We start from the raw sequence: 23801 nt of genomic DNA, 5'->3' as shown, positions 1-23801 counted from the left end.
TGCATCAAAGATATCCCATGAAGGGACAGATATCCCATGAAGGGACCAGTTCACCAAAGATATCCCATGAAGGGACCAGTGCATAAATGATATCCCATGAAGTGACCAGTGCATCAAAGATATCCCATGAAGGGACCAGTGCATCAAAGATATCCCATGAAGGGACCAGTGCATCAAAGATATCCCATGAACGGACCAGTGCATCAAAGATATCCCATGAAGGGACCAGTGCATCAAAGATATCCCATGAAGGGACCAGTGCACAAAAGATATCCCATGAAGGGACAGATATCCCATGAAGGGACCAGTGCACGAAAGATATCCCATGAAGGGACAGATATCCCATGAAGGGACCAGTGCACAAAAGATATCCCATAAAGGGACAGATATCCCATGAAGGGACCAGTGCACCAAAGATATCCCATGAAGGGACAGATATCCCATGAAGGGACCAGTGCACCAAAGATATCCCATGAAGGGACCAGCGCATCAAAGATATCCCATGAAGGGACCAGTGCATCAAAGATATCCCATGAAGGGACCAGTGCACCAAAGATATCCCATGAAGGGACCAGTGCACCAAAGATATCCCATGAAGGGACCAGTGCACCAAAGATATCCCATGAAGGGACCAGTGCACCAAAGATATCCCATGAAGGGACAGATATCCCAATAAGGGACCAGTGCACCAAAGATATCCCATGAACGGACCATGCACCAAAGATATCCCATGAAGGGACAGATATCCCATGAAAGGACCAGTGTACCAAAGATATCCCATGAAGGGACCAGTGCATCAAAGATATCCCATGAAGGGACAGATATCCCATGAAGGGACCAGTGCATCAAAGATATCCCATGAAGGGACAGATATCCCATGAAGGGACCAGTGCATCAAAGATATCCCATGAAGGGACCAGTGCACAAAAGATATCCCATGAAGGGACCAGTGCATCAAAGATATCCCATGAAGGGACCATTGCATCAAAGATATCCCATGAAGGGACCAGTGCATCAAAGACATCCCATGAAGGGACCAGTGCATCAAAGATATCCCATGAAGGGACCAGTGCACCAAAGATATCCCATGAAGGGACAGATATCCCATGAAGGGACCAGTGCACAAAAGATATCCCATAAAGGGACAGATATCCCATGAAGGGACCAGTGCACCAAAGATATCCCATGAAGGGACAGATATCCCATGAAGGGACCAGTGCACCAAAGATATCCCATGAAGGGACCAGTGCATCAAAGATATCCCATGAAGGGACCAGTGCATCAAAGATATCCCATGAAGGGACCAGTGCACCAAAGATATCCCATGAAGGGACCAGTGCACCAAAGATATCCCATGAAGGGACCAGTGCACCAAAGATATCACATGAAGGGACCAGTGCACCAAAGATATCCCATGAAGGGACAGATATCCCAATAAGGGACCAGTGCACCAAAGATATCCCATGAACGGACCATGCACCAAAGATATCCCATGAAGGGACAGATATCCCATGAAGGGACCAGTGCATCAAAGATATCCCATGAAGGGACCAGTGCATCAAAGATATCCCATGAAGGGACCAGTGCATCAAAGATATCCCATGAAGGGACCAGTGCATCAAAGATATCCCATGAAGGGACAGATCCCATGAAGGGACCAGTGCATCAAAGATATCCCATGAAGGGACAGATATCCATGAAGGGACCAGTTCACCAAAGATATCCCATGAAGGGACCAGTGCATCAATGATATCCCATGAAGGGACAGATATCCCATGAAGGGACTAGTGCACGAAAGATATCCCATGAAGGGACAGATATCCCATGAAGGGACCAGTGCACAAAAGATATCCCATAAAGGGACAGATATCCCATGAAGGGACCAGTGCACCAAAGATATCCCATGAAGGGACAGATATCCCATGAAGGGACCAGTGCACCAAAGATATCCCATGAAGGGACCAGCGCATCAAAGATATCCCATGAAGGGACCAGTGCACCAAAGATATCCCATGAAGGGACCAGTGCACCAAAGATATCCCATGAAGGGACCAGTGCACCAAAGATATCCCATGAAGGGACCAGTGCACCAAAGATATCCCATGAAGGGACAGATATCCCAATAAGGGACCAGTGCACCAAAGATATCCCATGAACGGACCATGCACCAAAGATATCCCATGAAGGGACAGATATCCCATGAAGGGACCAGTGCATCAAAGATATCCCATGAAGGGACCAGTGCATCAAAGATATCCCATGAAGGGACCAGTGCATCAAAGATATCCCATGAAGGGACCAGTGCATCAAAGATATCCCATGAAGGGACCAGTGCATCAAAGATCTCCCATTAAGGGACCAGTGCATCAAAGATATCCCATGAAGGGACCAGAGCATCAAAGATATCCCATGAAGGGACAGATATCCCATGAAGGGACAGATCCCATGAAGGGACCAGTGCATCAAAGATATCCCATGAAGGGACAGATATCCATTGAAGGGACCAGTTCACCAAAGATATCCCATGAAGGGACCAGTGCATCAATGATATCCCATGAAGGGACCAGTGCATCAAAGATATCCCATGAAGGGACCAGTGCATCAAAGATATCCCATGAAGGGACCAGTGCATCAAAGATATCCCATGAAGGGACCAGTGCATCAAAGATCTCCCATTAAGGGACCAGTGCATCAAAGATATCCCATGAAGGGACCAGAGCATCAAAGATATCCCATGAAGGGACAGATATCCCATGAAGGGACCAGTGCACAAAAGATATCCCATGAAGGGACCAGTGCACCAAAGATATCCCATGAAGGGACCAGTGCATCAAAGATATCCCATGAAGGGACCAGTGTACAAAAGATATCCCATGAAGGGACAGATATCCCATGAAGGGACCAGTGCACCAAAGATATCCCATAAAGGGACCGATATACCATGAAGGGACCAGTGCACCAAAGATATCCCATGAAGGGACCAGTGCACCAACGATATCCCATGAAGGGACCATTGCATCAAAGATATCCCATGAAGGGACCAGTGCATCAAAGATATCCCATGAAGGGACCAGTGCATCAAAGACATCCCATGAAGGGACCAGTGCATCAAAGATATCCCATGAAGGGACAGATATCCCATGAAGGGACAAGTGCACCAAAGATATCTCATAAAGGGACCGATATCCCATGAAGGGACCAGTGCACCAAAGATATCCCATGAAGGGACAGATATCCCATGAAGGGACCAGTGCACCAAAGATATCCCATGAAGGGACAGATATCCCATGAAGGGACCAGTGCACCAAAGATATCCCATGAAGGGACAGATATCCCATGAAGGGACCAGTGCACCAAAGATATCCCATAAAGGGACAGATATCCCATGAAGGGACCAGTGCACCAAAGATATCCCATAAAGGGATAGATAACCCATGAAGGGACCAGTGCACAAAAGATATCCCATGAAGGGACTAGTGCATCAAAGATATCCCATGAAGGGACCATTGCATCAAAGATATCCCATGAAGGGACCAGTGCATCAAAGACATCCCATGAAGGGACCAGTGCACCAAAGATATCCCATGAAGGGACCAGTGCACCAAAGATATCCCATGAAGGGACAGATATCCCATGAAGGGACCAGTGCACCAAAGATATTCCATAAAGGGACAGATATCCCATGAAGGGACCAGTGCACCAAAGATATCCCCTAAAAGGGACCGATATCCCATGAAGGGACCAGTGCATTATAGATATCCCATGAAGGGACAGATATCCCATGAAGGGACCAGCGCACCAAAGATATCCCATGAAGGGACCAGTGCATCAAAGATATCCCATGAAGGGACCAGTGCACCAAAGATATCCCATGAAGGGACCAGTGCACCAAAGATATCCCATGAAGGGACTGATATCCCATGAAGGGACCAGTGCATCAAAGATATCCCATGAAGGGACAGATATCCCATGAAGGGACCAGTGCATCAAAGATATCCCATGAAGGGACCAGTGCACCAAGGTTAGCCCATGAAGGGACAGATATTCCATGAAGGGACCAGTGCATCAAAGATATCCCATGAAGGGACAGATATCCCATGAAAGGACCAGTGCACCAAAGATATCCCATGAAGGGACCAGTGCATCAAAGATATCCCATGAAGGGACAGATATCCCATGAAGGGACCAGTGCATCAAAGATATCCCATGAAGGGACAGATATCCCATGAAGGGACCAGTGCACCAAAGATATCCCATGAAGGGACCAGTGCATCAAAGATATCCCATGAAGGGACCAGTGCATCAAAGACATCCCATGAAGGGACCAGTGCATCAAAGACATCCCATGAAGGGACCAGTGCACCAAAGATATCCCATGAAGGGACCAGTGCACCAAAGATATCCCATGAAGGGACCAGTGCACCAAAGATATCCAGTGCACCAAAGATATCCCATGAAGGGACCAGTGCACCAAAGATATCCCATGAAGGGACAGATATCCCATGAAGGGACCAGTGCACAAAAGATATCCCATGAAGGGACCAGTGCACAAAAGATATCCCATGAAGGGACAGATATCCCATGAAGGGACCAGTGCACGAAAGATATCCCATGATGGGACAGATATCCCATGAAGGGACCAGTGCACAAAAGATATCCCATAAAGGGACAGATATCCCATGAAGGGACCAGTGCACCAAAGATATCCCATGAAGGGACAGATATCCCATGAAGGGACCAGTGCACCAAAGATATCCCATGAAGGGACAGATATCCCATGAAGGGACCAGTGCACCAAAGATATCCCATGAAGGGACAGATATCCCATGAAGGGACCAGTGCACCAAAGATATCCCATAAAGGGACAGATATCCCATGAAGGGACCAGTGCACCAAAGATATCCCATAAAGGGATAGATAACCCATGAAGGGACCAGTGCACAAAAGATATCCCATGAAGGGACTAGTGCATCAAAGATATCCCATGAAGGGACCATTGCATCAAAGATATCCCATGAAGGGACCAGTGCATCAAAGACATCCCATGAAGGGACCAGTGCACCAAAGATATCCCATGAAGGGACCAGTGCACCAAAGATATCCCATGAAGGGACAGATATCCCATGAAGGGACCAGTGCACCAAAGATATTCCATAAAGGGACAGATATCCCATGAAGGGACCAGTGCACCAAAGATATCCCCTAAAAGGGACCGATATCCCATGAAGGGACCAGTGCATTATAGATATCCCATGAAGGGACAGATATCCCATGAAGGGACCAGCGCACCAAAGATATCCCATGAAGGGACCAGTGCATCAAAGATATCCCATGAAGGGACCAGTGCACCAAAGATATCCCATGAAGGGACCAGTGCACCAAAGATATCCCATGAAGGGACTGATATCCCATGAAGGGACCAGTGCATCAAAGATATCCCATGAAGGGACAGATATCCCATGAAGGGACCAGTGCATCAAAGATATCCCATGAAGGGACCAGTGCACCAAGGTTAGCCCATGAAGGGACAGATATTCCATGAAGGGACCAGTGCATCAAAGATATCCCATGAAGGGACAGATATCCCATGAAAGGACCAGTGCACCAAAGATATCCCATGAAGGGACCAGTGCATCAAAGATATCCCATGAAGGGACAGATATCCCATGAAGGGACCAGTGCATCAAAGATATCCCATGAAGGGACAGATATCCCATGAAGGGACCAGTGCACCAAAGATATCCCATGAAGGGACCAGTGCATCAAAGATATCCCATGAAGGGACCAGTGCATCAAAGACATCCCATGAAGGGACCAGTGCATCAAAGACATCCCATGAAGGGACCAGTGCACCAAAGATATCCCATGAAGGGACCAGTGCACCAAAGATATCCCATGAAGGGACCAGTGCACCAAAGATATCCAGTGCACCAAAGATATCCCATGAAGGGACCAGTGCACCAAAGATATCCCATGAAGGGACAGATATCCCATGAAGGGACCAGTGCACAAAAGATATCCCATGAAGGGACCAGTGCACAAAAGATATCCCATGAAGGGACAGATATCCCATGAAGGGACCAGTGCACGAAAGATATCCCATGATGGGACAGATATCCCATGAAGGGACCAGTGCACAAAAGATATCCCATAAAGGGACAGATATCCCATGAAGGGACCAGTGCACCAAAGATATCCCATGAAGGGACAGATATCCCATGAAGGGACCAGTGCACCAAAGATATCCCATGAAGGGACCAGTGCATCAAAGATATCCCATGAAGGGACCAGTGCATCAAAGATATCCCATGAAGGGACCAGTGCATCAAAGATATCCCATGAAGGGACCAGTGCATCAAAGATATCCCATGAAGGGACAGATATCCCATGAAGGGACCAGTGCACAAAAGATATCCCATGAAGGGACCAGTGCACAAAAGATATCCCATGAAGGGACAGATATTCCATGAAGGGACCAGTGCACCAAAGATAACCCATAAAGGGACCGATATCCCATGAAGGGACCAGTGCACCAAAGATATCCCATGAAGGGACAGATATCCCATGAAGGGACCAGTGCACCAAAGATATCCCATGAAGGGACCAGTGCACCAAAGATATCCCATGAAGGGACCATTGCATCAAAGATATCCCATGAAGGGACCAGTGCATCAAAGATATCCCATGAAGGGACCAGTGCATCAAAGATATCCCATGAAGGGACAGATATCCCATGAAGGGACCAGTGCACAAAAGATATCCCATGAAGGGACAGATATCCCATGAAGGGACCAGTGCACCAAAGATATCCCATAAAGGGACCGATATCCCATGAAGGGACCAGTGCACCAAAGATATCCCATGAAGGGACAGATATCCCATGAAGGGACCAGTGCACCAAAGATATCCCATGAAGGGACAGATATCCCATGAAGGGACCAGTGCACAAAAGATATCCCATGAAGGGACAGATATCCCATGAAGGGACCAGTGCACCAAAGATATCCCATAAAGGGACAGATATCCCATGAAGGGACCAGTGCACAAAAGATATCCCATGAAGGGACTAGTGCATCAAAGATATCCCATGAAGGGACCATTGCATCAAAGATATCCAATGAAGGGACCAGGCATCAAAGACATCCCATGAAGGGACCAGTGCACCAAAGATATCCCATGAAGGGACCAGTGCACCAAAGATATCCCACGAAGGGACAGATATCCCATGAAGGGACCAGTGCACCAAAGATATCCCATAAAGGGACAGATATCCCATGAAGGGACCAGTGCACCAAGGATATCCCCTAAAAGGGACCGATATCCCATGAAGGGACCAGTGCATTATAGATATCCCATGAAGGGACAGATATGCCATGAAGGGACCAGCGCACCAAAGATATCCCATGAAGGGACCAGTGCATCAAAGATATCCCATGAAGGGACCAGTGCATCAAAGATATCCCATGAAGGGACCAGTGCATCAAAGATATCCCATGAAGGGACCAGTGCATCAAAGACATCCCATGAAGGGACCAGTGCATCAAAGATATCCCATGAAGGGACCAGTGCACCAAAGATATCCCATGAAGGGACCAGTGCATCAAAGATATCCCATGAAGGGACAGATATCCCATGAAGGGACCAGTGCATCAAAGATATTCCATGAAGGGACCAGTGCACCAAGTTTAGCCCATGAAGGGACAGATATTCCATGAAGGGACCAGTGCATCAAAGATATCCCATGAAGGGACAGATATCCCATGAAAGGACCAGTGCACCAAAGATATCCCATGAAGGGACCAGTGCATCAAAGATATCCCATGAAGGGACAGATATCCCATGAAGGGACCAGTGCATCAAAGATATCCCATGAAGGGACAGATATCCCATGAAGGGACCGTGCATCAAAGATATCCCATGAAGGGACCAGTGCACAAAAGATATCCCATGAAGGGACAGATATCCCATGAAGGGACCAGTGCATCAAAGATATCCCATGAAGGGACAGATATCCCATGAAAGGACCAGTGCACCAAAGATATCCCATGAAGGGACCAGTGCATCAAAGATATCCCATGAAGGGACCAGTGCACCAAAGATATCCCATGAAGGGACCAGTGCACCAAAGATATCCCATGAAGGGACCAGTGCACCAAAGATATCCCATGAAGGGACCAGTGCATCAAAGATATCCCATGAAGGGACCATTGCATCAAAGATATCCCATGAAGGGACAGATATCCCATGAAGGGACCAGTGCATCAAAGATATCCCATTAAGGGACAGATATCCCATGAAGGGACCAGTGCATCAAAGATATCCCATGAAGGGACAGATATCCCATGAAGGGACCAGTGCATCAAAGATATCCCATGAAGGGACCAGTGCACAAAAGATATCCCATGAAGGGACAGATATCCCATGAAGGGACCAGTGCATCAAAGATATCCCATTAAGGGACAGATATCCCATGAAAGGACCAGTGCACCAAAGATATCCCATGAAGGGACCAGTGCACCAAAGATATCCCATGAAGGGACCAGTGCACCAAAGATATCCCATGAAGGGACCAGTGCACCAAAGATATCCCATGAAGGGACCAGTGCATCAAAGATATCCCATGAAGGGACAGATATCCCATGAAGGGACCAGTGCACAAAAGATATCCCATGAAGGGACCAGTGCACAAAAGATATCCCATGAAGGGACAGATATTCAATGAAGGGTCCAGTGCACCAAAGATAACCCATAAAGGGGCCGATATCCCATGAAGGGACCAGTGCACCAAAGATATCCCATGAAGGGACAGATATCCCATGAAGGGACCAGTGCACCAAAGATATCCCATGAAGGGACCAGTGCACCAAAGATATCCCATGAAGGGACCAGTGCATCAAAGATATCCCATGAAGGGACCAGTGCATCAAAGATATCCCATGAAGGGACCAGTGCATCAAAGATATCCCATGAAGGGACCAGTGCATCAAAGATATCCCATGAAGGGACAGATATCCCATCAAGGGACCAGTGCACAAAAGATATCCCATGAAGGGACAGATATCCCATGAAGGGACCAGTGCACCAAAGATATCCCATAAAGGGACCGATATCCCATGAAGGGTCCAGTGCACCAAAGATATCCCATGAAGGGACAGATATCCCATGAAGGGACCAGTGCACCAAAGATATCCCATGAAGGGACAGATATCCCATGAAGGGACCAGTGCACAAAAGATATCCCATGAAGGGACAGATATCCCATGAAGGGACCAGTGCACCAAAGATATCCCATAAAGGGACAGATATCCCATGAAGGGACCAGTGCACAAAAGATATCCCATGAAGGGACTAGTGCATCAAAGATATCCCATGAAGGGACTATTGCATCAAAGATATCCAATGAAGGGACCAGGCATCAAAGACATCCCATGAAGGGACCAGTGCACCAAAGATATCCCATGAAGGGACCAGTGCACCAAAGATATCCCACGAAGGGACAGATATCCCATGAAGGGACCAGTGCACCAAAGATATCCCATAAAGGGACAGATATCCCATGAAGGGACCAGTGCACCAAAGATATCCCCTAAAAGGGACCGATATCCCATGAAGGGACCAGTGCATTATAGATATCCCATGAAGGGACAGATATCCCATGAAGGGACCAGCGCACCAAAGATATCCCATGAAGGGACCAGTGCATCAAAGATATCCCATGAAGGGACCAGTGCATCAAAGATATCCCATGAAGGGACCAGTGCATCAAAGATATCCCATGAAGGGACCAGTGCATCAAAGACATCCCATGAAGGGACCAGTGCATCAAAGATATCCCATGAAGGGACCAGTGCACCAAAGATATCCCATGAAGGGACCAGTGCACCAAAGATATCCCATGAAGGGACTGATATCCCATGAAGGGACCAGTGCATCAAAGATATCCCATGAAGGGACAGATATCCCATGAAGGGACCGGTGCATCAAAGATATTCCATGAAGGGACCAGTGCACCAAGTTTAGCCCATGAAGGGACAGATATTCCATGAAGGGACCAGTGCATCAAAGATATCCCATGAAGGGACAGATATCCCATGAAAGGACCAGTGCACCAAAGATATCCCATGAAGGGACCAGTGCATCAAAGATATCCCATGAAGGGACAGATATCCCATGAAGGGACCAGTGCATCAAAGATATCCCATGAAGGGACAGATATCCCATGAAGGGACCGTGCATCAAAGATATCCCATGAAGGGACAGATATCCCATGAAGGGACCAGTGCACCAAAGATATCCCATGAAGGGACCAGTGCATCAAAGATATCCCATGAAGGGACCAGTGCACCAAAGATATCCCATGAAGGGACCAGTGCACCAAAGATATCCCATGAAGGGACCAGTGCACCAAAGATATCCCATGAAGGGACCAGTGCATCAGAGATATCCCATGAAGGGACCATTGCATCAAAGATATCCCATGAAGGGACAGATATCCCATGAAGGGACCAGTACATCAAAGATATCCCATTAAGGGACAGATATCCCATGAAGGGACCAGTGCATCAAAGATATCCCATGAAGGGACAGATATCCCATGAAGGGACCAGTGCATCAAAGATATCCCATGAAGGGACCAGTGCACAAAAGATATCCCATGAAGGGAAAGCTATCCCATGAAGGGACCAGTGCATCAAAGATATCCCATTAAGGGACAGATATCCCATGAAAGGACCAGTGCACCAAAGATATCCCATGAAGGGACCAGTGCATCAAAGATATCCCATGAAGGGACCAGTGCATCAAAGATATCCCATGAAGGGACCAGTGCATCAAAGATATCCCATGAAGGGACCAGTGCACCAAAGATATCCCATTGAAGGGACTGATATCCCATGAAGGGACCAGTGCACCAAGGTTAGCCCATGAAGGGACAGATATTCCATGAAGGGGCCAGTGCATCAAAGATATCCCATGAAGGGACAGATATCCCATAAAAGGACCAGTGCACCAAAGATATCCCATGAAGGGACCAGTGCATCAAAGATATCCCATGAAGGGACAGATATCCCATGAAGGGACCAGTGCATCAAAGATATCCCATGAAGGGACAGATATCCCATGAAGGGACCAGTGCATCAAAGATATCCCATGAAGGGACCAGTGCACAAAAGATATCCCATGAAGGGACCAGTGCATCAAAGATATCCCATGAAGGGACCATTGCATCAAAGATATCCCATGAAGGGACCAGTGCATCAAAGACATCCCATGAAGGGACCAGTGCATCAAAGATATCCCATGAAGGGACCAGTGCACCAAAGATATCCCATGAAGGGACAGATATCCCATGAAGGGACCAGTGCACAAAAGATATCCCATGAAGGGACAGATATCCCATGAAGGGACCAGTGCACGAAAGATATCCCATGAAGGGACAGATATCCCATGAAGGGACCAGTGCACAAAAGATATCCCATAAAGGGACAGATATCCCATGAAGGGACCAGTGCACCAAAGATATCCCATGAAGGGACCAGTGCACCAAAGATATCCCATGAAGGGACCAGTGCACCAAAGATATCCCATGAAGGGACCAGTGCACCAAAGATATCCCATGAAGGGACAGATATCCCAATAAGGGACCAGTGCACCAAAGATATCCCATGAACGGACCATGCACCAAAGATATCCCATGAAGGGACAGATATCCCATGAAGGGACCAGTGCATCAAAGATATCCCATGAAGGGACCAGTGCATCAAAGATATCCCATGAAGGGACCAGTGCATCAAAGATATCCCATGAAGGGACCAGTGCATCAAAGATATCCCATGAAGGGACAGATCCCATGAAGGGACCAGTGCATCAAAGATATCCCATGAAGGGACAGATATCCCATGAAGGGACCAGTTCACCAAAGATATCCCATGAAGGGACCAGTGCATCAATGATATCCCATGAAGGGACCAGTGCATCAAAGATATCCCATGAAGGGACCAGTGCATCAAAGATATCCCATGAAGGGACCAGTGCATCAAAGATATCCCATGAAGGGACCAGTGCACCAAAGATATCCCATGAAGGGACCAGTGCATCAAAGATATCCCATGAAGGGACCAGTGCATCAAAGATATCCCATGAAGGGACCAGTGCATCAAAGATATCCCATGAAGGGACAGATATCCCATGAAGGGACCAGTGCACAAAAGATATCCCATGAAGGGACCAGTGCACAAAAGATATCCCATGAAGGGACAGATATTCCATGAAGGGACCAGTGCACCAAAGATAACCCATAAAGGGACCGATATCCCATGAAGGGACCAGTGCACCAAAGATATCCCATGAAGGGACAGATATCCCATGAAGGGACCAGTGCACCAAAGATATCCCATGAAGGGACCAGTGCACCAAAGATATCCCATGAAGGGACCATTGCATCAAAGATATCCCATGAAGGGACCAGTGCATCAAAGATATCCCATGAAGGGACCAGTGCATCAAAGATATCCCATGAAGGGACCAGTGCATCAAAGATATCCCATGAAGGGACAGATATCCCATCAAGGGACCAGTGCACAAAAGATATCCCATGAAGGGACAGATATCCCATGAAGGGACCAGTGCACCAAAGATATCCCATAAAGGGACCGATATCCCATGAAGGGACCAGTGCACCAAAGATATCCCATGAAGGGACAGATATCCCATGAAGGGACCAGTGCACCAAAGATATCCCATGAAGGGACAGATATCCCATGAAGGGACCAGTGCACAAAAGATATCCCATGAAGGGACAGATATCCCATGAAGGGACCAGTGCACCAAAGATATCCCATAAAGGGACAGATATCCCATGAAGGGACCAGTGCACAAAAGATATCCCATGAAGGGACTAGTGCATCAAAGATATCCCATGAAGGGACCATTGCATCAAAGATATCCAATGAAGGGACCAGGCATCAAAGACATCCCATGAAGGGACCAGTGCACCAAAGATATCCCATGAAGGGACCAGTGCACCAAAGATATCCCACGAAGGGACAGATATCCCATGAAGGGACCAGTGCACCAAAGATATCCCATAAAGGGACAGATATCCCATGAAGGGACCAGTGCACCAAAGATATCCCCTAAAAGGGACCGATATCCCATGAAGGGACCAGTGCATTATAGATATCCCATGAAGGGACAGATATGCCATGAAGGGACCAGCGCACCAAAGATATCCCATGAAGGGACCAGTGCATCAAAGATATCCCATGAAGGGACCAGTGCATCAAAGATATCCCATGAAGGGACCAGTGCATCAAAGATATCCCATGAAGGGACCAGTGCATCAAAGACATCCCATGAAGGGACCAGTGCATCAAAGATATCCCATGAAGGGACCAGTGCACCAAAGATATCCCATGAAGGGACCAGTGCATCAAAGATATCCCATGAAGGGACAGATATCCCATGAAGGGACCAGTGCATCAAAGATATCCCATGAAGGGACAGATATCCCATGAAGGGACAGATATCCCATGAAGGGACCGTGCATCAAAGATATCCCATGAAGGGACCAGTGCACAAAAGATATCCCATGAAGGGACAGATATCCCATGAAGGGACCAGTGCATCAAAGATATCCCATGAAGGGACAGATATCCCATGAAAGGACCAGTGCACCAAAGATATCCCATGAAGGGACCAGTGCATCAAAGATATCCCATGAAGGGACCAGTGCACCAAAGATATCCCATGAAGGGACCAGTGCACCAAAGATATCCCATGAAGGGACCAGTGCATCAAAGATATCCCATGAAGGGACCATTGCATCAAAGATATCCCATGAAGGGACAGATATCCCATGAAGGGACCAGTGCATCAAAGATATCCCATTAAGGGACAGATATCCCATGAAGGGACCAGTGCATCAAAGATATCCCATGAAGGGACAGATATCCCATGAAGGGACCAGTGCATCAAAGATATCCCATGAAGGGACCAGTGCACAAAAGATATCCCATGAAGGGACAGATATCCCATGAAGGGACCAGTGCATGAAAGATATCCCATTAAGGGACAGATATCCCAAGAAAGGACCAGTGCACCAAAGATATCCCATGAAGGGACCAGTGCATCAAAGATATCCCATGAAGGGACCAGTGCATCACAGATATCCCATGAAGGGACCAGTGCATCACAGATATCCCATGAAGGGACCAGTGCATCAAAGATATCCCATGAAGGGACCAGTGCACCAAAGATATCCCATGAAGGGACCAGTGCATCAAAGATATCCCATGAAGGGACAGATATCCCATGAAGGGACCAGTGCACAAAAGATATCCCATGAAGGGACAGATATCCCATGAAGGGACCAGTGCACGAAAGATATCCCATGAAGGGACAGATATCCCATGAAGGGACCAGTGCACAAAAGATATCCCATAAAGGGACAGATATCCCATGAAGGGACCAGTGCACCAAAGATATCCCATGAAGGGACCAGTGCACCAAAGATATCCCATGAAGGGACCAGTGCACCAAAGATATCCCATGAAGGGACCAGTGCACCAAAGATATCCCATGAAGGGACCAGTGCATCAAAGATATCCCATGAAGGGACCATTGCATCAAAGATATCCCATGAAGGGACAGATATCCCATGAAGGGACCAGTGCATCAAAGATATCCCATTAAGGGACAGATATCCCATGAAGGGACCAGTGCATCAAAGATATCCCATGAAGGGACCAGTGCACAAAAGATATCCCATGAAGGGGCAGATATCCCATGAAGGGACCAGTGCATCAAAGATATCCCATTAAGGGACAGATATCCCATGAAAGGACCAGTGCACCAAAGATATCCCATGAAGGGACCAGTGCATCAAAGATATCCCATGAAGGGACCAGTGCATCAAAGATATCCCATGAAGGGACCAGTGCATCAAAGATATCCCATGAAGGGACCAGTGCACCAAAGATATCCCATTGAAGGGACTGATATCCCATGAAGGGACCAGTGCACCAAGGTTAGCCCATGAAGGGACAGATATTCCATGAAGGGACCAGTGCATCAAAGATATCCCATAAAGGGACAGATATCCCATGAAAGGACCAGTGTACCAAAGATATCCCATGAAGGGACCAGTGCATCAAAGATATCCCATGAAGGGACAGATATCCCATGAAGGGACCAGTGCATCAAAGATATCCCATGAAGGGACAGATATCCCATGAAGGGACCAGTGCATCAAAGATATCCCATGAAGGGACCAGTGCACAAAAGATATCCCATGAAGGGACCAGTGCATCAAAGATATCCCATGAAGGGACCATTGCATCAAAGATATCCCATGAAGGGACCAGTGCATCAAAGACATCCCATGAAGGGACCAGTGCATCAAAGATATCCCATGAAGGGACCAGTGCACCAAAGATATCCCATGAAGGGACAGATATCCCATGAAGGGACCAGTGCACAAAAGATATCCCATAAAGGGACAGATATCCCATGAAGGGACCAGTGCACCAAAGATATCCCATGAAGGGACAGATATCCCATGAAGGGACCAGTGCACCAAAGATATCCCATGAAGGGACCAGTGCATCAAAGATATCCCATGAAGGGACCAGTGCATCAAAGATATCCCATGAAGGGACCAGTGCACCAAAGATATCCCATGAAGGGACCAGTGCACCAAAGATATCCCATGAAGGGACCAGTGCACCAAAGATATCCCATGAAGGGACCAGTGCACCAAAGATATCCCATGAAGGGACAGATATCCCAATAAGGGACCAGTGCACCAAAGATATCCCATGAACGGACCATGCACCAAAGATATCCCATGAAGGGACAGATATCCCATGAAGGGACCAGTGCATCAAAGATATCCCATGAAGGGACCAGTGCATCAAAGATATCCCATGAAGGGACCAGTGCATCAAAGATATCCCATGAAGGGACCAGTGCATCAAAGATATCCCATGAAGGGACAGATCCCATGAAGGGACCAGTGCATCAAAGATATCCCATGAAGGGACAGATATCCATGAAGGGACCAGTTCACCAAAGATATCCCATGAAGGGACCAGTGCATCAATGATATCCCATGAAGGGACAGATATCCCATGAAGGGACCAGTGCACGAAAGATATCCCATGAAGGGACAGATATCCCATGAAGGGACCAGTGCACAAAAGATATCCCATAAAGGGACAGATATCCCATGAAGGGACCAGTGCACCAAAGATATCCCATGAAGGGACAGATATCCCATGAAGGGACCAGTGCACCAAAGATATCCCATGAAGGGACCAGCGCATCAAAGATATCCCATGAAGGGACCAGTGCACCAAAGATATCCCATGAAGGGACCAGTGCACCAAAGATATCCCATGAAGGGACCAGTGCACCAAAGATATCCCATGAAGGGACCAGTGCACCAAAGATATCCCATGAAGGGACCAGTGCACCAAAGATATCCCATGAAGGGACAGATATCCCAATAAGGGACCAGTGCACCAAAGATATCCCATGAACGGACCATGCACCAAAGATATCCCATGAAGGGACAGATATCCCATGAAGGGACCAGTGCATCAAAGATATCCCATGAAGGGACCAGTGCATCAAAGATATCCCATGAAGGGACCAGTGCATCAAAGATATCCCATGAAGGGACCAGTGCATCAAAGATATCCCATGAAGGGACAGATCCCATGAAGGGACCAGTGCATCAAAGATATCCCATGAAGGGACAGATATCCATTGAAGGGACCAGTTCACCAAAGATATCCCATGAAGGGACCAGTGCATCAATGATATCCCATGAAGGGACCAGTGCATCAAAGATATCCCATGAAGGGACCAGTGCATCAAAGATATCCCATGAAGGGACCAGTGCATCAAAGATATCCCATGAAGGGACCAGTGCATCAAAGATCTCCCATGAAGGGACCAGTGCATCAAAGATATCCCATGAAGGGACCAGTGCATCAAAGATATCCCATGAAGGGACAGATATCCCATGAAGGGACCAGTGCACAAAAGATATCCCATGAAGGGACCAGTGCACCAAAGATATCCCATGAAGGGACCAGTGCATCAAAGATATCCCATGAAGGGACCAGTGCACAAAAGATATCCCATGAAGGGACAGATATCCCATGAAGGGACCAGTGCACCAAAGATATCCCATAAAGGGACCGATATACCATGAAGGGACCCGTGCACCAAAGATATCCCATGAAGGGACCAGTGCACCAACGATATCCCATGAAGGGACCATTGCATCAAAGATATCCCATGAAGGGACCAGTGCATCAAAGATATCCCATGAAGGGACCAGTGCATCAAAGACATCCCATGAAGGGACCAGTGCATCAAAGATATCCCATGAAGGGACAGATATCCCATGAAGGGACAAGTGCACCAAAGATATCTCATAAAGGGACCGATATCCCATGAAGGGACCAGTGCACCAAAGATATCCCATGAAGGGACAGATATCCCATGAAGGGACCAGTGCACCAAAGATATCCCATGAAGGGACAGATATCCCATGAAGGGACCAGTGCACCAAAGATATCCCATGAAGGGACAGATATCCCATGAAGGGACCAGTGCACCAAAGATATCCCATAAAGGGACAGATATCCCATGAAGGGACCAGTGCACCAAAGATATCCCATAAAGGGATAGATAACCCATGAAGGGACCAGTGCACAAAAGATATCCCATGAAGGGACTAGTGCATCAAAGATATCCCATGAAGGGACCATTGCATCAAAGATATCCCATGAAGGGACCAGTGCATCAAAGACATCCCATGAAGGGACCAGTGCACCAAAGATATCCCATGAAGGGACCAGTGCACCAAAGATATCCCATGAAGGGACAGATATCCCATGAAGGGACCAGTGCACCAAAGATATTCCATAAAGGGACAGATATCCCATGAAGGGACCAGTGCACCAAAGATATCCCCTAAAAGGGACCGATATCCCATGAAGGGACCAGTGCATTATAGATATCCCATGAAGGGACAGATATCCCATGAAGGGACCAGCGCACCAAAGATATCCCATGAAGGGACCAGTGCATCAAAGATATCCCATGAAGGGACCAGTGCACCAAAGATATCCCATGAAGGGACCAGTGCACCAAAGATATCCCATGAAGGGACTGATATCCCATGAAGGGACCAGTGCATCAAAGATATCCCATGAAGGGACAGATATCCCATGAAGGGACCAGTGCATCAAAGATATCCCATGAAGGGACCAGTGCACCAAGGTTAGCCCATGAAGGGACAGATATTCCATGAAGGGACCAGTGCATCAAAGATATCCCATGAAGGGACAGATATCCCATGAAAGGACCAGTGCACCAAAGATATCCCATGAAGGGACCAGTGCATCAAAGATATCCCATGAAGGGACAGATATCCCATGAAGGGACCAGTGCATCAAAGATATCCCATGAAGGGACAGATATCCCATGAAGGGACCAGTGCACCAAAGATATCCCATGAAGGGACCAGTGCATCAAAGACATCCCATGAAGGGACCAGTGCATCAAAGACATCCCATGAAGGGACCAGTGCACCAAAGATATCCCATGAAGGGACCAGTGCACCAAAGATATCCCATGAAGGGACCAGTGCACCAAAGATATCCAGTGCACCAAAGATATCCCATGAAGGGACCAGTGCACCAAAGATATCCCATGAAGGGACAGATATCCCATGAAGGGACCAGTGCACAAAAGATATCCCATGAAGGGACCAGTGCACAAAAGATATCCCATGAAGGGACAGATATCCCATGAAGGGACCAGTGCACGAAAGATATCCCATGAAGGGACAGATATCCCATGAAGGGACCAGTGCACAAAAGATATCCCATAAAGGGACAGATATCCCATGAAGGGACCAGTGCACCAAAGATATCCCATGAAGGGACAGATATCCCATGAAGGGACCAGTGCACCAAAGATATCCCATGAAGGGACCAGTGCATCAAAGATATCCCATGAAGGGACCAGTGCATCAAAGATATCCCATGAAGGGACCAGTGCATCAAAGATATCCCATGAAGGGACCAGTGCATCAAAGATATCCCATGAAGGGACAGATATCCTATGAAGGGACCAGTGCACAAAAGATATCCCATGAAGGGACCAGTGCACAAAAGATATCCCATGAAGGGACAGATATTCCATGAAGGGACCAGTGCACCAAAGATAACCCATAAAGGGACCGATATCCCATGAAGGGACCAGTGCACCAAAGATATCCCATGAAGGGACAGATATCCCATGAAGGGACCAGTGCACCAAAGATATCCCATGAAGGGACCAGTGCACCAAAGATATCCCATGAAGGGACCATTGCATCAAAGATATCCCATGAAGGGACCAGTGCATCAAAGATATCCCATGAAGGGACCAGTGCATCAAAGATATCCCATGAAGGGACAGATATCCCATCAAGGGACCAGTGCACAAAAGATATCCCATGAAGGGACAGATATCCCATGAAGGGACCAGTGCACCAAAGATATCCCATAAAGGGACCGATATCCCATGAAGGGACCAGTGCACCAAAGATATCCCATGAAGGGACAGATATCCCATGAAGGGACCAGTGCACCAAAGATATCCCATGAAGGGACAGATATCCCATGAAGGGACCAGTGCACAAAAGATATCCCATGAAGGGACAGATATCCCATGAAGGGACCAGTGCACCAAAGATATCCCATAAAGGGACAGATATCCCATGAAGGGACCAGTGCACAAAAGATATCCCATGAAGGGACTAGTGCATCAAAGATATCCCATGAAGGGACCATTGCATCAAAGATATCCAATGAAGGGACCAGGCATCAAAGACATCCCATGAAGGGACCAGTGCACCAAAGATATCCCATGAAGGGACCAGTGCACCAAAGATATCCCACGAAGGGACAGATATCCCATGAAGGGACCAGTGCACCAAAGATATCCCATAAAGGGACAGATATCCCATGAAGGGACCAGTGCACCAAAGATATCCCCTAAAAGGGACCGATATCCCATGAAGGGACCAGTGCATTATAGATATCCCATGAAGGGACAGATATGCCATGAAGGGACCAGCGCACCAAAGATATCCCATGAAGGGACCAGTGCATCAAAGATATCCCATGAAGGGACCAGTGCATCAAAGATATCCCATGAAGGGACCAGTGCATCAAAGATATCCCATGAAGGGACCAGTGCATCAAAGACATCCCATGAAGGGACCAGTGCATCAAAGATATCCCATGAAGGGACCAGTGCACCAAAGATATCCCATGAAGGGACCAGTGCATCAAAGATATCCCATGAAGGGACAGATATCCCATGAAGGGACCAGTGCATCAAAGATATTCCATGAAGGGACCAGTGCACCAAGTTTAGCCCATGAAGGGACAGATATTCCATGAAGGGACCAGTGCATCAAAAATATCCCATGAAGGGACAGATATCCCATGAAAGGACCAGTGCACCAAAGATATCCCATGAAGGGACCAGTGCATCAAAGATATCCCATGAAGGGACAGATATCCCATGAAGGGACCAGTGCATCAAAGATATCCCATGAAGGGACAGATATCCCATGAAGGGACCGTGCATCAAAGATATCCCATGAAGGGACCAGTGCACAAAAGATATCCCATGAAGGGACAGATATCCCATGAAGGGACCAGTGCATCAAAGATATCCCATGAAGGGACAGATATCCCATGAAAGGACCAGTGCACCAAAGATATCCCATGAAGGGACCAGTGCATCAAAGATATCCCATGAAGGGACCAGTGCACCAAAGATATCCCATGAAGGGACCAGTGCACCAAAGATATCCCATGAAGGGACCAGTGCACCAAAGATATCCCATGAAGGGACCAGTGCATCAAAGATATCCCATGAAGGGACCATTGCATCAAAGATATCCCATGAAGGGACAGATATCCCATGAAGGGACCAGTGCATCAAAGATATCCCATTAAGGGACAGATATCCCATGAAGGGACCAGTGCATCAAAGATATCCCATGAAGGGACAGATATCCCATGAAGGGACCAGTGCATCAAAGATATCCCATGAAGGGACCAGTGCACAAAAGATATCCCATGAAGGGACAGATATCCCATGAAGGGACCAGTGCATCAAAGATATCCCATTAAGGGACAGATATCCCATGAAAGGACCAGTGCACCAAAGATATCCCATGAAGGGACCAGTGCACCAAAGATATCCCATGAAGGGACCAGTGCACCAAAGATATCCCATGAAGGGACCAGTGCATCAAAGATATCCCATGAAGGGACCAGTGCATCAAAGATATCCCATGAAGGGACAGATATCCCATGAAGGGACCAGTGCACAAAAGATATCCCATGAAGGGACCAGTGCACAAAAGATATCCCATGAAGGGACAGATATTCAATGAAGGGACCAGTGCACCAAAGATAACCCATAAAGGGGCCGATATCCCATGAAGGGACCAGTGCACCAAAGATATCCCATGAAGGGACAGATATCCCATGAAGGGACCAGTGCACCAAAGATATCCCATGAAGGGACCAGTGCACCAAAGATATCCCATGAAGGGACCAGTGCATCAAAGATATCCCATGAAGGGACCAGTGCATCAAAGATATCCCATGAAGGGACCAGTGCATCAAAGATATCCCATGAAGGGACCAGTGCATCAAAGATATCCCATGAAGGGACAGATATCCCATCAAGGGACCAGTGCACAAAAGATATCCCATGAAGGGACAGATATCCCATGAAGGGACCAGTGCACCAAAGATATCCCATAAAGGGACCGATATCCCATGAAGGGACCAGTGCACCAAAGATATCCCATGAAGGGACAGATATCCCATGAAGGGACCAGTGCACCAAAGATATCCCATGAAGGGACAGATATCCCATGAAGGGACCAGTGCACAAAAGATATCCCATGAAGGGACAGATATCCCATGAAGGGACCAGTGCACCAAAGATATCCCATAAAGGGACAGATATCCCATGAAGGGACCAGTGCACAAAAGATATCCCATGAAGGGACTAATGCATCAAAGATATCCCATGAAGGGACCATTGCATCAAAGATATCCAATGAAGGGACCAGGCATCAAAGACATCCCATGAAGGGACCAGTGCACCAAAGATATCCCATGAAGGGACCAGTGCACCAAAGATATCCCACGAAGGGACAGATATCCCATGAAGGGACCAGTGCACCAAAGATATCCCATAAAGGGACAGATATCCCATGAAGGGACCAGTGCACCAAAGATATCCCCTAAAAGGGACCGATATCCCATGAAGGGACCAGTGCATTATAGATATCCCATGAAGGGACAGATATCCCATGAAGGGACCAGCGCACCAAAGATATCCCATGAAGGGACCAGTGCATCAAAGATATCCCATGAAGGGACCAGTGCATCAAAGACATCCCATGAAGGGACCAGTGCATCAAAGATATCCCATGAAGGGACCAGTGCACCAAAGATATCCCATGAAGGGACCAGTGCACCAAAGATATCCCATGAAGGGACTGATATCCCATGAAGGGACCAGTGCATCAAAGATATCCCATGAAGGGACAGATATCCCATGAAGGGACCAGTGCATCAAAGATATTCCATGAAGGGACCAGTGCACCAAGTTTAGCCCATGAAGGGACAGATATTCCATGAAGGGACCAGTGCATCAAAGATATCCCATGAAGGGACAGATATCCCATGAAGGGACCAGTGCATCAAAGATATCCCATGAAGGGACCAGTGCACAAAAGATATCCCATGAAGGGACAGATATCCCATGAAGGGACCAGTGCATCAAAGATATCCCATTAAGGGACAGATATCCCATGAAAGGACCAGTGCACCAAAGATATCCCATGAAGGGACCAGTGCACCAAAGATATCCCATGAAGGGACCAGTGCACCAAAGATATCCCATGAAGGGACCAGTGCATCAAAGATATCCCATGAAGGGACCAGTGCATCAAAGATATCCCATGAAGGGACAGATATCCCATGAAGGGACCAGTGCACAAAAGATATCCCATGAAGGGACCAGTGCACAAAAGATATCCCATGAAGGGACAGATATTCAATGAAGGGACCAGTGCACCAAAGATAACCCATAAAGGGGCCGATATCCCATGAAGGGACCAGTGCACCAAAGATATCCCATGAAGGGACAGATATCCCATGAAGGGACCAGTGCACCAAAGATATCCCATGAAGGGACCAGTGCACCAAAGATATCCCATGAAGGGACCAGTGCATCAAAGATATCCCATGAAGGGACCAGTGCATCAAAGATATCCCATGAAGGGACCAGTGCATCAAAGATATCCCATGAAGGGACCAGTGCATCAAAGATATCCCATGAAGGGACAGATATCCCATCAAGGGACCAGTGCACAAAAGATATCCCATGAAGGGACAGATATCCCATGAAGGGACCAGTGCACCAAAGATATCCCATAAAGGGACCGATATCCCATGAAGGGACCAGTGCACCAAAGATATCCCATGAAGGGACAGATATCCCATGAAGGGACCAGTGCACCAAAGATATCCCATGAAGGGACAGATATCCCATGAAGGGACCAGTGCACAAAAGATATCCCATGAAGGGACAGATATCCCATGAAGGGACCAGTGCACCAAAGATATCCCATAAAGGGACAGATATCCCATGAAGGGACCAGTGCACAAAAGATATCCCATGAAGGGACTAATGCATCA

The sequence above is a fragment of the Lissotriton vulgaris genome, chromosome 10, assembly GCF_964263255.1.
Source record: "Lissotriton vulgaris chromosome 10, aLisVul1.2, whole genome shotgun sequence".
In the NCBI taxonomy this organism is placed as follows: Eukaryota; Metazoa; Chordata; class Amphibia; order Caudata; family Salamandridae; genus Lissotriton; species Lissotriton vulgaris.
Note: the sequence above shows the minus strand (reverse complement) of the source record.